The 13,953-nt window shown below is 39.3% G+C and overlaps 1 pseudogene; it reads left to right on the top strand.

Moving 5' to 3' along the window:
• The first annotated feature begins 8,870 nt into the window (after window positions 1–8,870).
• On the top strand, window positions 8,871–12,659 carry LOC112198883 (annotated as a pseudogene).
• Window positions 12,660–13,953: the final 1,294 nt, after the last annotated feature.

Below are 13,953 nucleotides of genomic sequence, written 5' to 3'. Positions count from 1 at the left end.
TCAACACCAGAGAGCTACTCTCAACAATAACAAAAGCTACTCTCACCATCACCAAAAGTTATTCTCATCAACGCCAAAAACAATAACCAAACAGGAAAAAAAACTACTACCAAGCATAAAAAAGCTACTCCCAAAGACTGAGAAACATATTCTCTGATACTAACAAAGTTATGAAAATGTAAATGATACAACCAAAATAAAAATGTTACTGCAATTGAGAAAAGAAAACATATTCAATGATACAAAAAGTATACAGAGTCCAACAATGATATAATTATGTAAAAAGCTACGTTCATAGTTGTAAAAAGCCACTACCATAGTTGTGAAAATCTAATACAATAGTTGTATAAAGCTACTGTCAATATTGTTGTAATGCTACTGTCATTTTTCAGATGACCACAGTTAATGTTTCTTATTGTCAAGCTCTACCACAGTACACTAGCCATAGGGATTATTTTGCCACCTTCAGCACCAGACTTCATTTCAACCTTTTTTTGGTTAGTCAAATGATCTCGTGGTCAATGGAGGCTTCACTACCCAAATTCACATGATTTTTGGAATCTACTACTGCAAATGCAAAGGGGAAGAATTCTGCAAAAACAAAAATACAACAAAACAAGCAATCTTTATCAACTAGATAATCAGAAACAAGCAATCTAAAATATACTAAGATAAAGACAAAAAGCTACTATGACATATGTAGAAAGCTACTGGACTAGTAGTAAAAAACTACTTACATGAATACTAATTACAATAAAACCAACAGATTATCTATGTTGATAGTGCAACACAAATCTCAAACAAGGAATGCTAGAGATACAAATTCACAACAAAAAGAAAACTGAATTTCATACAAAATCCTGATTTTCCAATTTGATAAGCTATTGACAAAAGACAACTTAAGGTCAATCAAAATGCAAACAAAAAAGCTACTGACATCAGCTTTAAAAGATATTAACATAAGCATAAAGAATTACTATCATTTTGTTGCAAAACCATTATAACAGTTATAGAAAGCTACTGATTTGTAGTCAATCAAAATGTAAACTGAAAAGCTACTGACATCAGCATGAAAAGATACTAACATATCCACAGAAAGCTACTAACACTGTTGAAAAGCAAGCCACCAAAAACAGAGAGCGAGCAATTCTTACCAAGCAGTCAAGCACACTTGACTCATCTCACTCGACATCAATAGTTCGACCAAAGATATAATTGATATCTTAAAGTGTCAAGGTTCATGAGCACGTAAATCAGCTCAAACCAAAAGCATTTGACAATATTAAACTAGCACATTTAACTATCGCATTGTGCATAGAAAGCTATTACCAAATTCCAACATGTACAGACAAACCTCAAGTGCTAATGCAACACCTACCAAATTTCTTTGAAACCAATTCCTGAAGCATATAAAGAAACATCAAGGAAGATTTGAGTTGAACAAATTCATCTATGGAAACCAGCTAATTCAATAATCAATTCAAAATTCTCAAGGATTTCATACTAGAAAAAAAAAAAGAACAAGTAAAAAATAAATCAACATGAAAGTAGAAAAGTTACTAACATCAATTTGAAAAATACTGACATAGGCATGAAGAAAAATTAGTGTAGTAATAGATGCATTTTGTCTATACAAAGCTAAAATCAACAAATTCAAATTTGGTAGTGGGAACGGAAGTAGCATCAAATCAAAACAAGCTAAATTCAATTATGTAATTGCACTAAGCTCCCTAATCACCTAACCAATCGGATTAGGTATTAATGAAAATTGAATTTCGTTCACCATTAGCTCAATTTCGCATTTCAATTAAAGTATACAAAAGAAATGAATTCCATGGTATAGATCAAAGAGTGAAGAAGTTTACTTGTAGGAGATCAATTACTGATCTAACCGAGTTGAGAGAATTCCACGCTTGGCGGTGGAAGGATCTCCACATATGACCCCAACTCTCAGAAATCTATAATTCTTCTTCTCCTCTCCCTTGATCTCCATCCTCCACTACCGCATCGGCGTGGAACTTTGATGCCGCCCTCCAGTTGACGAAGTGTGATTTCTGAGGCTCAAATTCACAACTGAATGCGACGGAGGCCATCAGGAAATGATCGGCTAGGAGAAATAAGGACTGAGTGAGGTGGAGTGGTAAAGAGCATTGTCAAATTTAAGTTATCGCTCCTAATCAGCGACGTCGGAGAGTGTCGAGCGACGACGACGACGAGAGGCGTGAAGCGAGAGGGAGAAAGCATTCTCAGAGAAAACTGAGAAAATCTAGGAAGGGAGAGAGAGATCTGATATGATACCGAGGGCAAATTGGGCATAGCATAAAAAAAGCTGATGTTTTTTAGCCCTAAAGTGGCCTTATGAAGACAAAAAAGATTAAGTGACCTTCTGAATAATTAAAGTTTTAAAATGACACTTAAGTGTAATTTTCTATAAAATCTTGTTTAACCTTCTTTAATTATGTTGATTATGATGATGTTTAAGAATATCTCTATTTGTGTTTAATCCAAACTCTAGGTTACTTGACCTAGTGGTATAGGGTTCAATTAGAAGAATCTAGAGATTCTCTTTCCTTGTATGATTCTATCTCTATGCATTGTAATCCTCTATATAAACCCTATTATCAATGAGAATACACAGCGATTATCTCTCAATTTCTGATTCCCTAAAACACGTTATCAGCATGAGCCCTAACCCTGAAACCCTAAATTCGTAACCTTCAAATATTAGAAACCACCACCGCCTACCTTGAAGCTCTCAATCCTAGGAACCCAGAGCCGGCGGCAACACCCCCAAAACCGGCTGGAATTAACCTGAACCGGCCACCGGAAGTGTTCAAACCGGCCTCCCAAGAAAAATCCAAAGATCTCATGTATGGTTCGCCATCTTCCCGTCCACCCTTCACGGCCACCTTTTGTCAGTAGCTGCACCTCGTCCCCAGAATCCGGAATCTGAAAAATCACCACCGGAATGGGCCAAAATTCAACCGAACCGGCCACTGGAGTCCACCTAACCTGAACCGGCAGAAAGAAAAAAAAAAAAAAAAAAAAAGGAAACCTGTGCAGCCCAAGCCCAACTGCTGAAGCCCACAGTCGAGCCCACTTGCAGCAGGCCCCAGCGGAGCCCACGTGAATCAGCCGAGCCGCCAAGCCGCAAAACGTCCCTGCCACGTCAGCATACACGCAGGCGTCCAGTCAGCATGCCACATCATCATCCAGACGGCCACGTCAGCACCGGCCTCCACGTCAGAACCCCGGTCAATGGTCAGTCAACGGCCGGTCAACACTTTCCGGCGACTTTTCCGGCCACTTTTCCAGTGACATTTTTCCGGTCAAGTTTTCCGGCCACTTTTTAAGGTAATTTTTTCTAAAAGTTCCCGTTTTTGAAGTTTTTTTTAATTTCTTCTTCTTTTCTCGGGGACTTCCAACATCCCTTCTTCTACCCCCCTTTCTTCTTCATAGGGGAGACCAAAAGCCGAACTGTGGGGGTTCGTGCTCACTCCAAGCTTGGAGCTTGTAGAGTCCTCCAAACTTAGAGTTTGTTGAGAAGAAAACGATCGACCACATACATCGTTGTTTCGATCTAATCCCAAACCCCTCTTGGAATCGGATTTTCTTGGAAGCGACTACGCTCAGAAAGTCCCTAATTTCTTGGAAGCGACTACGCTCAGAAATTTAATAGCTTTTCATGGTAGCCCTTTTTCTCTCCGAAACGAACCATAATCTTGTGTTGTTTTTCAGGATGAGTTACCTGAACAAGTTGAATTTTGTTCCACTAGAGACAACTGGCGCAGGATACCATAGGTGGGTCTGAGATGTGCGCCAACATCTTAAGGCTGATGGACTTCTGGAAGCCATCCAAGAGCCTAGTCAGAACATGCTCTCCATTAAGCAAGCTACTGCTTTTGAAGCAAAACAAGCTAAAGCCATAATTCTCATGACAAGGCACATGAATGACGCGCTCCAAAATGAATACCTCAATGAGGAAGACCCAAGAAAACTATGGGTAGAACTTGAGCAACGATTTGGCAACGTTCGTGACTCCCTGCTTCCTGATTTAGAAGTGCGATGGCATAGCCTCCGCTTTTGTGATTTCAAGTCTGTGCTTGATTATAACTCGGAAGCTCTTCGTATCAAGTCTTTGATGGAGTTTTGTGGTCAAGCCATAACTGATACGATGTTGATCGAGAAGACTCTCTCTACCTTCCCCGTCTCTGCACTGATGATTTCAAAGAATTATCGGATTGATGTAAATGCAGGACGTATCACAAGGTTTCATGAGCTCATTGGCGCCATGAACGTAGCTGAAAAGCACGAAAATATTCTTGTGAAGAACTATAATGCTAGACCCGTGGGAACTAAGCCTATTCCGGAGTCTAACTATAGTCGCGCCCCTAATGGAGGACGCAAGGAGCGAACCCCTAAGAGTAGGGACAATTCTGGTCCATATGTTCGCCCTAAAGAGGAAGGAAATCGCCATGAGAGGCGTGCACAGAACCGTGGAGGTCAACGTGTGAAGAGAGAGAGAGGCAGAGCCTCCGACCATGGTGGTAACGCCACCAAGAGCATAGGTAGTCCAAATAGCGCCCCAAAGGCGCCTCGATCAAGGGAGCCTGACGATAATGATGTTTGTTTTCGATGTGGATCAACTGAACATTGGGCCAAAGCAAGTACAGCACCCCAGAATGTTGCAAACGCATACAAGACGTATCGTGAAGCAAGGGAAGCAAATTACATGGAACAAGAAGATCAAGATGGCGATCTCGATCTAAGAGTGGAAGACTATAAGGATCAAGACCCAGAAACTGGCGATTTTGATTAAGTCTTTTTATTTTTCCAAGAGATGTAGGCGATTGCCATATTACTTTTGTAGTAGATGCCAATGATATTAGTCCTTCTTCAAAGTAGGCATACTCAATGCAAGTGTGATGTCTAGGAAGGTTTTGAGATAAGTGGTACTTAAGCGAGTTTTGCTCCACCGACATCTCTCTACTCACCTGGTCACATTTACATTGGAAATACTGAAAGGAGTTAGACGACTACCATTGTTTTGCATTAACTAGTTTATTGGATTAGACTTTCTTTGATCAAAGAAACAATGATGTACTCCATTGGCTTATGAATAAAATTTTGAGTTCTTTTCATTATGACTCAATTTTGATTTTGAGCATATTACTTTGTGACTACGATGGCTGGGCCATCAATATTAATTCAAGGACATGGAATAACCCAAGTTCCACTTGCCAAATGGCACCTTAATTACTGTCACAGAAACTCTCTACGCTCTTAGGACAAATTGCCCTATGAATAGCCAATGGATTCCTTGCGAAAACGCATGTAGAGAACGGAAATGGGTTCCTTTGCAAATACCTCTAACGATTGCGAACAAAGGCGCATCTTAGAGAAGTTTATGTGTCTCTCTAGTGGACTCTATGTCACTATTCGAGCTATTAAATCCAATAAAGTTATGAGAGAAGATCTCTTGGATTTAGACACATATTGGCTTTGTCACGACAGGATAGATTATCCTGGTCATGATATGATGATCCGTCTACTAAAGACTTCACTCGGAGATCCATCCTTTTGAGCAAAATGAAGCAAGAATCTGATGACGCCATAAAAGGCGCCAACCATGAGCATAACGCCATGGTTGTTTCTCCTTGTGGTCATGACGCCATACATGCTAATTTCCATGGCTCCAACGCCATGATGGGAGATGTAGTCACACATTTTGCTTCTAATAGCGCTACAGACGCTCAGGCCCAACCAAAATCCTCATTGGTCGCTTCTAAGGCCTCTCGCTCATTTTGCAAAGCCCGTTCATTCGGGAAATTAGGATTGAGACCATCCTACGCAAAGGATATGGAAATACTCATTCTGTTCTTACATCAAATCCATGGGGATTCTATGGACTGATTCAACTAACTTGCGGACGTTTAAATATCTCATGATGTTGGTTGACACGCAAACATGTTGGTCACGTGTCGTGCCATTGTCCACTTGTAATACTGCTTATGCTACACTCCTAGCACATATCATATGACAACGGGCTCACTCCCCAAATCATCATATTCAGTCAATTGGATTTGACTATGCTGGAGAGTTTACATCGAAGACTTTCGATGGTTATTGCATTGGGACTGATGTTGGACATCATATTCCCATGTACACACCCAATTGGTCTCGCGGAAACAACTACGATGATAGTCTGGACATTGGTTATGCGCACCACTCTCCTTATATCCGCTTGAGGTGATGCAATATCGCATGCAACTATGCTAATTCGTCTACGACCTACCGCCACTCAATGTACCCCTGCGTTACAGCTAATGACTGGGTACAAGTATTTTGTACTTACGCACATTCGAGTGAGCCATTTATGTACCCATTGCGCCGCCACAGCGCACTATGATAGGTCCTTACAGACGAATGGGCAACTCAGTTGGATTTGAGACTCCAACAATCGTTCGCCACTTAATTTGCAAGGCGATCTCCTTACCGCTAGATTTGCGGATGTCACTTTGATGAAACAGTCTTCCCGTCGTTCGGGGGAGATAAGAACACAGATGTTCAACAGGAACGACAGGAATTGTCGTGGTCTGTCCCTACTATGTCTCATCTTGATCCCTATTAAAGTGACCAGATCACACAAATATGCTACAAACATGCCTGCAAGGAAGTACGTCCCTACGAGAGGACATAGCGCCACCCTACACAGAGGTAGGCATGGTGCCAACGCCATAGAGAGTGGCACTCTGGCGTTACAGGCCATGGCCCAGCTAGGATGCGTGGGAGGCCCGTGAGTTCGAAGGATACTTTGGCACATTTCAATCCTTTGATCCTCAAGACTCAAAATCCGTCTTATGAGAATCTTCCGAGTTATGGTTATCGTTGGGGGACGCCTCAACGTCAGAACCTATTCCTGAGAATATAGAGCTCTATGAAACTTACACTAGTGTACATGAGACGTGGGATAGAAACTCCATCATAATTGGTGATGTAGTTGCGTATTTCGTTGCGCATGAGTTTGTTGAGTCAGATGATATCGAACCACGCTCCGTTGATGAATGAATGTCAACGTAGAGAGATTTGGCCTAAATGGAAAGATGCGATCCAGGTTAAGATGGACTCTCTAACAAAGAGGAAGGTTTTCGAGCTAGAGATGCTAACACCTCCTGACATAATACCTAGTATTGACTAATGGGTCTTCGTTAGAAAGCGTGATGAGAAAAAGAGATGGTAATCTCGCCTTATGGCTCAAGGCTTCTCACAAAACGCCCTGGAAACGACTACGATGAGACATATTCTCTCGTAATGGATGTCATTGCACTCCACTACCTTGTCAGTTTGGTAGTTTCCGAATAACTGAACATGCAGCTTACAAATGTGGTCACTACGTATCTCTACGGGGATCTAGATACGGAATATACATGAAGGTTCATGGTGAACTTCATTTACCCAAGTCAAGAGGCTCTAGACCACGGAGCGCGTTTACAATAAGATTGAAACGCTCACTAAAGTGACTACTTGATTGGGAAGGGATATGCCCACGCGTTTCTATAACAAGTTTCGGATTCTATCGCGGTTCATGTTGGACATGATCTTCATTAGAAGCCCTTAAAGAGTTAAGGGAAACCGCTGAACACTTGAAATCCGAGTTTGAGATGAAGGATTTTGGGAGAACACAATTATGTCTCGGTTTAGAACTTGAGCGTCGTGTCGATAGATGCTTAGGCATTTTGACAAAGTCAAGCCTTCAAGCACCCCCATGATTGTCCGTAGTCTTGATCCTGAAAAGGATCCTCTTCGTTTGAAGGATGATGACGAAGATGCGCTAGGGGCAGAAATGCCCTAGTTAAGTACAATAGGCGCATTATTGTACCTAGCTCAATGCACAAGGCCAGACATCTCATTTACCATGAACTTGTTAGCTAAAAGATAGCTCTGCACCAACACGACGCCATTAGATTAGTGTAAAAGATATCCTTCAGTACTTGAGATATACGATTGATATGGGCTTGTTCTATCCCTACAAATAGATGATGGATTCGGACTCATCACACACCAGGTACGCTGCCAACACTGGCCTGCGTCCACTATCCTCATCCCAAAACGACATGTGTTTTGGAAGGTTTTGCTGATGTTGGGTATCTCTCTGACCCACACAAAGGTCATTCCCAATCCGGTCAAGTGTTCACCATGGGAAAAGACTGTGACATCTTGGAGGTCTACAGAATAGACCCTAGTCGCTATATCTTCGAACAATGTAGATATCATTGCTCTTCACGAAGTGGTTTGTGAATGTATATGGATTGGATCCATAATTGCGCATGTTCGAACAATTGTGGTTTGAAGTTTACCACATATGAGCCTACGAGATCTACCAAAAAAATGTGTGTATGGTTTGCATCCAGCATAAATTTTGGACTTCAAACAAATTTTGTCAACCAAAAAAAAAAATATAGCTCTAAATTTGGTGATAATTTCGACTATATATTTATGGCACGTTTACTTACTTGGAATAGAATGGAATGTAATGTAATGGAATGATTACGGAGTAAAAACACCCCTGTGTTTACTAACACGTAAAGGAATCGGAATGATTCCAGGTAAAAGAATTCCTATGTTTACTAACACATGAAGGAATCGGAATTGGTGTAGGTCCCACCTATTTATCAAAAATCGATTCCTGAATACTCAGGAATTCGATTACGAAGGGGGGGGGAGATGGGTTTAGGAATCATTCCTCCGGAATCAATACCGATTCCTTTCTTCTCCCATTCCACTTGTCTCCGATTCATGATTATTTTCCATTCCAAGTAAGTAAACGTGCCATTAGTCTATTACTACTTCTAGGAACTCAGGAAAGTGAAAACGACCATTCGACTGGGACGGACGGGGAGGGAGTGACAGCAAAGAGAGGATGAGTTGTGGAGAAAGCAAGGTTGTGTGTGTGACAGGAGCATCTGGGTTCATAGCATCATGGCTGGTCAATCTCTTATTGCGACGAGGTTTTACTGTCAAAGCCACTGTCCGTGACCCAAGTCTGTTCCATCCCTTGTTTTTCTCGTCTTTTTTTTCTTTTTCTTTTTTCCTTTTATCTACGTTGAACGTTCTCGATTTTGCTAGTTCTTTCAATAATCTTCATTTTCAACTTGGTTTCGATTTTTATTCTCAGAGATTTAGCCTGTTCTGTTTTTGCATGCCGCAGATGATCAAAATAATACAGAACACCTACTCTTACTTGACGGAGCAAAAGATAGGCTTCATTTGTTCAAAGCAGACTTGTTAGAAGAAGGGTCTTTTGATACGGCAATTGATGGATGTCAATGTGTTTTCCATACGGCATCCCCTGTACTTCTTTCAGTCACTGATCCACAGGTTAGATCATCTCTTTCTTTACATAATTCATATCTTTCGCCGTTTCTTGTAATTGCCTATTGTTTGCTGCACCTGCATGTCTTTGTTTAGCTCAGTTGTATTGTAATGTGCATTGATTGTTTGTAGCATCTTGCCAACATGTTGTAGAATTCAGTTGTATTTGATACTAGTTATCGATACAAGTCGATTTTATCTGCAAATACTATAATCAAGACCCGCTAGATTGTTGTCAGGCAGAATTAATTGATCCTGCTTTGAAGGGAACACTTGATGTCCTCAGATCATGTGCAAATACTCCGTCTGTGAAAAGGGTGGTTTTAACATCCTCTATTGTATCAGTTATGTTCAACGGAAAACCTCTTTCTCCTGATGTTACAGTTGATGAAACTTGGTTTTCAGATCAAACTTTCTGTGAAAAAGCAAAGGTATGTAGTTCTTAAAACTATACATATTTCACATGCCATGCTACTTAATTTTGTAAACTATATCTCTTTTGTTTCTTTGTTTTGCTTAGCACACCTCCAGTAATACGAACATAATTGGATAAACCTTATTTCTTTCATGCTACTTAAAAGAAGATATTTTCATTCTGTTTATTGAATTTTTGGTTGTGATCAGCTTTGGTATCCGGTCTCAAAGGTCTTAGCTGCTTGGAAGTTTGCTAAAGAAAACAGAATTGATATGTTACGATATATCCAGGAATTAATAGTGATTGGCCTTCACTTACGGCCTATGGTGAACACAAGCATGGAACCCCTTCTAAAACTCGTAAATGGTAATCTAAAGCAATTATTCGAAATACCATCTCATTATGTCGATATGCCATAACCTTTATGGAACAACCTGTTTTGAGGATATGCTAGGTGTGATATATAGTTTAGGGTTATTATCACAAATGGTACCTGAACTTATCCTCTATTTTATCGATGGTACCTGAACTTCAATTTTGATCACAACCAGTACCTGAACTTTTCGATTTCATTTTAAATGGTACCTAAGGCCACCTTCGGTCACTATTCCGGCCAAATATAAGAAAACAAAAAATAAAAAAACAAGTTCAAGGCAAGTCTATTACCAAAAAATCATCACTATATATGATTGCAACCCTCGAAATCATCAAAAATCATCACTATGATGGCCTCCCATGCCGTTTTTAGTCGGAATAGTGACCGGAGGTGGATGCAGTGCCCACTGTGTATCTTGTCCTTGATTACCTTATCTAGTATCACCAATAGAATCTTTTTCTTGATGCTTTCTTCTATATTTATCAACAATTAGGAAATAGATCTCAAATGTTAGAATATTCATATGATCTTTGAAAAGGGGCAAGACTGAAATGTCAATTAATTTTGGTTACAAAATTTGAGTCACAAATGATGGGGCATTTGCCATGGCAAATGTCATGTCCTCAATTCTATAGTAGGAATCTCCAGCTTGATGTTGTGACATCTACCACATCAGATGTCACGTCATTTGGAACAGTAGAACTACTCTTTGAAAATTGAAGGATTGAATTTGTGAGTCAAGTTATAGGAAATTTGATAATGAAATACATGTTGACTTGTTCTTTTTACATTAAGAATGCGAACTCATTTTAGTAACCTCAGCATAGAACATTTTAGTAGTTTAACATAATCTTATTATCCCTTTATATGTTAACAGATTTATTTATCAATCTCTTTTTATTGTATTCCTACTTTTACAAATTGGCAGTATTGACATCCAGTTACAAATTGTAGGTTAGTAATTCATATTTCCTCAGTGATGAACATATCACTGTATAAGAAAGTGTATGAATCTCAGATCCTAGTACTTGTTAGTATTGCTTTTAACTGTCATACTAGAAACGTAAAATCAGTGTTATCAGCCAGAACTTGGAATTTTTTTTCTTTTCTACAAAAGAATGAACTTATGTTTACATCTACAAATATCAGTAGCTATGAAGATCTGTTATTTTTCCAGTACATCTTGTATGCAAATGTTATTTGCTATGTTTTCAAACTTAATTAGTTTCTTGAGCATATCATTAGATATACTTTTTTATTCAAGTATCATTTCCTTCTCTTTCTGTTATCATCAATAAGCTGCGTTGACAACTAATAGTGAAACATGTTTTCCTCATTAGAAATCTTAAGTCTTATCACTTTCTTGCTAATTAAAATAAAATAGGTTCATTTTTTTTATTGAAACTTTGGTTTAATTGATGCAGGAACTGAACATTTCCAAATGTAGCTTATAGATGGATTGATGTTAGAGATGTTGCAAATGCACATATTCTAGTCTTCCAGAATCCCTCAGCTAGTGGGAGATATTGTTTAGTTGGAAAAGTAGCCCACTGTGCTGAGGCTGTGAAAATTTCGCATGATATCTTCCCCGCTCTCAATCTTCCTGGAAAGTAAGTTTCTAACTTAATAATTGCATGAAACTCCTTTGTATGTATTTGAGACATGTCCAAAGATAGTATAGGTTTACTGGAGCATTATTAATGTACCTTTCTGTCACAATTTCTCTCTTAGACAGGGATAGTTGGGTTAATTTGGTACGAGTCATAGGACTATGCAGGGTGTGTCTTATTTTGACAATTTCTGTCTATAGCTGAAATTAAGTATTTTGAAATGGGACATGAAAGAAAGAAGGTCTTCTAGCTAGATACAGAGAGAGTTCATTTGATCAAGTTATCACTTATATACATACTTTTGACTCAAAGAAATGACATATGAATCTTCACTTGTCATATATATAAGCTAATTGAGTGGTTTAGCCTAAGGTGAACATGTCATTTAATGCTTTCTCAAAACTATCCTTGTTGTTACTAGTGGCATGGTGTAGCATTCTGAAATTTTGTGGTGTGCTAAATACAGTCAGATAGAACACAAAATATTTGACTCAAGTTTTGAGAGTTCAGGCTGTGTCTCTTTCCGGGGCAGATGTGCAGATGACCAACCTTTGGCACCAACTTGCCAAGTATCGAGAGAAAAGGCACAGATTTTGGGTGTTAAGTTTACTCCTCTGGAGGTCTTCTGAAAGATGCGGTTGAAAGTTTAAAGGAGATGAACTTCATTTAATCATGGAACACACCATGGTCCAGAAAGTAGTTCATATTTCATCACATTGGTTGGTAGACTTGTTTTTCGTAGTTTTAGTTTGCTAATAAGTGTACGACTGTACGGTACAGTAATGACCTTGGGAAGTCTACAACTAATAACTATAAGAGTAGCTTCAAAATTTGTTTGTTAATTCCCATATTTCAGACAAATGAATCAATTTCATGTTATGCGGAAGTATCAATGAGTCCCTGTTTGAACCTAGCTTTTGAGCAAACAACCCCGCACACTTATTCAACATGCCCATGCTCGGCCACTTTTGGCACCCGGAAGGAGAATGAGTAATGGACTCACAAACCAATCCATAACTCTGCACTGTTCCGATGAGGGACTACTTGGCTCTAACCCAAAGTCACATGAAACGTGGAACGTTGCGGTACGGGAACGCAGTACGGATACGCGGTACGCTAAGATATATTAACTAATTTTAATTAAAATAAATTACATATATTAAATAAAATTATAGAAAATAATAAATAGATAACCATACCATAAATAAAGGACTTTTATTTTACCTAAATAACCCTTATTAATATACTATGAGAAACACTTTACTTAAGGAGGATAAATAAGTAAATTAACAAATAACAGAAAATAAATAATAATAATAAAGAAAGTGTTGTAGAGAGACTGAATTTGAGAGGAATTTGCTGTGTGTTCTCATTAATAATAGGGGCCTCTTTATATAGAGGATTACAATGTATAGAATCTCAATCATACAAGGAAAGTAATTCTACATTGATTAGGATTCTAGATCCTTCTAATTAAATCCTATTACCACAAGGTCAAGTAACCTAGAGTTTGGGCTAAACACAAATTAGGTTTTCCTTCAACACTCCCCCTTGTGTTGCCCAAACGCGGTGCTTCTCTCGTTGCCTCGTTAAAAACCTTGCCGAGTAACAAAAACCCAGTGGGACAAAAATAACCTCGGTCGAAGGGGAAAAAGAGCACAACACACCCTTCACGATTCGAGACGAACATGTAGACATCTCCCCCTGATGTCTGCACCTCCCCCTGATGACTACGATCATGGGAGTTCAGATAATTTCCGCAAGCCAATTCTTGCCACATGTTTCTCGAACGTGGTATTGGGCAATGACTTAGTAAACAAGTCTGCCTCACTGTCCTCAGATCGAACCTAGTTCACTTTGATCTCGAGGAGTGTCTGTTGTTGCTGATTATGCTTGGTGTTATCGCTATTGATGTAGCCTTGCCTCATTTGTTCAAAACAAGTAGCATTATCCTAAATGCTCGTAGGCTCATCTGTGGTAGACTTCAAACCACAATTGTTCCAACATGCGTAATTATGGATCCAATCCATATACATTCACGAACCACTTCGTGAAGAGCAATGATCTCTGCATTGTTCGAAGATATAGTGACTATGGTCTGTTCTGTAGACCTCCAAGATATCACGGTCTTTTCCCATGGTGAACACTTAACCAGTTTGGGAATGACCATTGTGTGGGTC

This window comes from Rosa chinensis, chromosome 1 (genome assembly GCF_002994745.2).
Source record: "Rosa chinensis cultivar Old Blush chromosome 1, RchiOBHm-V2, whole genome shotgun sequence".
Classification (NCBI taxonomy): Eukaryota; Viridiplantae; Streptophyta; class Magnoliopsida; order Rosales; family Rosaceae; genus Rosa; species Rosa chinensis.
The sequence above is the reverse complement of the archived record's forward strand: the minus strand, read 5'-3'. Positions and strand labels throughout refer to the sequence as shown.